The sequence below is a fragment of the Sarcophilus harrisii genome, chromosome 2, assembly GCF_902635505.1.
Source record: "Sarcophilus harrisii chromosome 2, mSarHar1.11, whole genome shotgun sequence".
NCBI classification, from domain to species: Eukaryota; Metazoa; Chordata; class Mammalia; order Dasyuromorphia; family Dasyuridae; genus Sarcophilus; species Sarcophilus harrisii.
The window spans coordinates 346118146-346122797 of record NC_045427.1 but is presented as its reverse complement, the minus strand read 5'-3'; positions in this window follow the sequence as shown (position 1 = coordinate 346122797).

The following is a 4652-nucleotide window of genomic DNA, read 5'->3' as shown; positions in this document are numbered from 1 at the left end:
GTCAAATAAAACAAATTCTGATATAGGTCACATTAAAAATCCTTGAAATACATGATGGAAAAAAAGAGCCTAGACACTATCTTTCAGGAAATCATCAAAGAGAAGTGCCCGGATATCATAGAATCAGAAGGTAAAATGACCATTGAAAGAATTCACCAAATACCTCCTGAAAGAGACCCCAAAATTAAAACCCCAAGGAATATCATAGCTAAATTTGAGAACTATCAGACCAAGGAAAAAATATTACAAGCAACTAGAAAGAAAAAATTCAAATACCAAGGAGTCACAATAAGGATTACTCAGGACCTAGCAGCTTCCACTTTTAAGGATCAAAGGGCCTAGAATCTGATATTCTGAAAAGTTAAGTAACTTGGAATGCAGCCAAGAATAAATTGCCCAGATAAATTGAGCATTTTCTTTTAGGAAAGAAAATGAACGTTCAATGAAACTGGTGAATTACATTTATTTTTGATGAAAAGATCAGAGCTAAACAAAAAAATTTGACCTGCAAATATAGAACTCAAGAGAAGCATAAAAAGGTAAAAAGAAAAAAAAACTCTTGAGAACTTTATTTCTGTTATGGGTATACATTGAGAGTACATGTATAATCTGATTTTACTGTTATAATATAAAAAAGAATCTAGAAATGGAAAGGGTAAGCTCAGGGGTGAAACAAGGTTGACCACTATCACCATTGCTATTCAATATTGTATTAGAATTGCAATAAGAGAAGAAAAAGAGATTAAAGGAATTAGAGTAGGTAATGAGGAAACCAAATCATCACTCTTTGCAGATGATATGATGGTATACTTAGAGAACCCCAGAGAATCAAATGAAAAGCTATTAGAAATAATCTACAACTTTAGCAAAGTTGCAGGATGCAAAATAAATCTTTGTAAATCATCAGCATTCTTATGCATCACTAACAAAATGCAACAGCAAGAGATACAAACAGAAATTCCATTTGAAATAACTGTTGATAATATAAAATATTTGGGAATTTATCTGTCAAAGGAAAGTCAGGAAGTATATAAGCAAAACTACAAAACACTTTCCACACAAATAAAGTCAGCTCTAAGCAATTGGAAAAAATATCAAGTGCTCCTGACAATACTCCCTAAACTAATCTATTTATTTATTGCTATACCACTGAAACTACAAAGAAGCTATTTTACTGAACTAGAAAATATAACAACCAAATCTGGAAGAACAAAAGGTCAAGAATTTCAAAGGAATTAATGAAGAGAAAAGCAAATGTAAGTGACCTAGCTATACCAGATCTATAACTATATTATAAAGCAGCAATCATCAAAACCATTTGGTACTGGTTAAGAAATATATAAGTTGATCAGTGCAATAGATTAGGTTCACATAACAAAATAGCCAATAAGTATAACAATTTTTACAAACCCAAAGGCCTCACCTTTTGGGATAAGAATTCACTATTTGACAAAAATTGCTAGGAAAATTGGAAACTAGTATGGCAGAAAGTAGGTATAGACCCACACCTAAAAACATATACTAAGATAAGATCAAAATGGGTTCATGATCTATACATAAAGAATGATATTATAAACAAATTAGAAGAACATAGGATAGTTTACCTCTCAGATTTATGGAGGAGAAAGGAATTTGTAATCAAAGAAAAACTAGAGATTATTATTGATCATAAAATAGATAATTTTGATTATTTTAAGTTATAAAGTTTTTGTACAAACAAAACTAATGCAGACAAGATTAGAAGGGAAACAATAAACTGGGAAAACATTTTTACATTCAAAGGATCTGATTAAGGCCTCATTTCTAAAATATATAGAGAATTAACTAAAATTTATAATAGTTCAAGCCATTCTCCAATTGATAATTGGTCAAAGGATATGAACATACAATTTTCAGATGAAGAAATTGAAATTATTTGTAGCCACATGAAAAGGTGCTCCAAATCGCTATTGATCAGAGAAATGCATTCTCTGAGTTACCATTACACACCTGTCACATTGGCTAAGATGATAGAAAAGATGACGAATGTTGGAGGGGATATGGGAAAACTGGGACACTGATACATTTGGTTCGTGGAGCTGTGAATGGATCCAACCATTCTGGACAGCAGTTTGGAACTATGCTCAAAAAGTTATCAAACTGTATATACCTTTTGATCCAACAGTGTTACTACTGGGATTATATCTCAAAGATATCTTAAAGGAGAGAAAGGGACCCACACGTGCAAAAATGTTTGTGGCAGCCCTGTTTGTAGTGGCAAGAAACTGGAAACTGATTGGATGCCCATCAATTGGAGAATGGCTGAATAAGTTATGGTGTATAAATGCTATGGAATACTATTGTTCTGTAAGAAATGACAGCAGCATGATTTCAGAGAGGTTTGGAGAAACCTACATGAACTGATGCTAAATGAAATGAGCAGAACCAGGAGATTATTATACATGACAACAACAAGACTATACAACAATCATTTCTAATGGAAATGGCTCTCTTCAACAATGAGATGATTCAAATCAGTCCCATTTTTGCAGTGATAAAGAGAGCCATCTACACCCAGAGAGAGAAAACCATGGGAACAGAGTATGGAACACAACATAGCATTCTCACTCTCTCTGTTATTATTTGTTTGCATTTTGTTTTCTTTTTCAGTTTTTCTTTTTCTTCCTTCTTTATCTGATTTTTCTTGAGCAACAAGATAACCATATAAATCTGTAAACATACATTGCATTTAAGATATACTTTAACATGGTTAACATGTATGAGACTGACTGCCATCTAGGGAACAGGGTGGAGGGAAGAAAGAGAAAAGTTGGAACAGAAGTGATTGCAAGAGTCAATGTCGAAAAATTACTCATGCATATGTTCTGTCAATAAAAAGGTATAAAAAATGCTAAAAAAATAATAATTGTATTTTACACATCAAATCACTTGCTGTCTCAGGGAGAGGAGAGGAGAAAGAGAGGAGAGAATTTGGAATTCGGGATTTTAAAAAGGAATGTTAAAATGTAATCAGGAGAAATAAAATATTAAACAATAATAATTCTATTTCATTATAAAATGTTTCCTTTATAATCCCTTATATTTTATTATATGCATTTAAAAGCATTATTCTGAAAAGAGCTTTTCCACATGGCTAAGAGGGTTCATGACAAAAATAAATAGGTCAGAAGTCTCTGATGTAGCCCAAGTCTATTCCCCCTTGTCTTTCAGAAAATCTGAGATCCTAAAAGGGAGAAATGATTTGTCCCAAATCACATAGTAACTCTGATTAGTCTAGTGCTTTTCCTATTCCATTGAAATAAGTCTTCTCAAGTTACCATATAGTATTATCTTTTAGGCTGAGGAAGATCTGTTATTGCTTTTCCTCCCTGTTGTTATCCAGCTCTTGGTGGCCTTTCTCCTTTTTTGGTATTAGGCTATTATTACTTTTATATCATGTTCTCTATAATCATGGTTACCTGTTTCTTCTCTCTGATTTATCTGTCTCTCCTTTTTTTTATTATTATCAGCTAAGTTCTATCCCTAACCATTTACTTGTCCCCTTTCAAATACGGACTCAACTATGAAGGATCATTGTATTAATCTGTTTCTTTCTTTATCTTGATCCCCTAAGACAGATTTTGATAGGAATATTTTCTCTAATATTCATTCCAAATCAGTGGAGAATTAGTACTAGTTATAGGTAGCATGAAAAATTATTTCCTATTGTGTACTGAGATGTAATGAAGATAATGCTGAATTTAGAGTAAAAAAGCAACAAACCTGGATTTAAAATCTAACTGCAACTTATTATCTTGGGAAAATCACATGTGCCTCAACTTTAGTTTTTTTAAATCATCTATTAATTGATGATAATTCAACTTACCAAAATTTGAATGTTCATTACTTAGCTAATTGTCCTTCTTTTTTACTCCTCCCCCCCTTTTATCTCTTTAACTCTTCCAGGTATTTATGTTAGACTTGTGTCCAATTAGCATTTTTCTTTGAGCTTTGCTTGTAGCTCTTTTCAACATTGTTGTCTTCTGAGTTTTTCTCTTAGTCACTATCATAGCTTTTTATAATCAAGTGCTTTTTTGTTGTTTGAAAATTTTCCAGCCTATTTCTTGACTTTGGATTTTATGTTAAAGTTGGGTTCTGCTCACCTGGGTGTGGGAAGGTATTGTCTCAAAATTTAGTCCTTTTTCATTGTGCTCTTTTCAGAATTGGTTCTGGGGATCTGCAAGTTTTCAGTGTTTTTAAGATAGTGTGATCCACATAGAGAGGTGTATTTGTAGTCACTACTCTCCTGGTCTGTCTTTTATCTTTACCCAGGAAGGACTCCTATTCCCCTGCAGTCACAAGTGTTAGTATTCCTTTCTGCCTTAAAAATGCAACCAGGACCCTATAAAGCATAAAACACCATAAATAAAAGCTGTGATTGGGGTGAGAACTAGTGGTGCAGGAGTCTATCAGAAAGCAGCATAATTTAGGATAGTGATTCTCAAACTTTTCTGGTTTGAGGACTCTTTTTGCCCTCAAAAAAATTCACAGATTATGGATTGTACTTGTATGCTATTATCCATTGATTGAGAAAATACATAATGACAAAAACTACTGTGAATAAGTAATACTTTAAAATAAATACGTATTTTTATTCATCACAACATTATTTA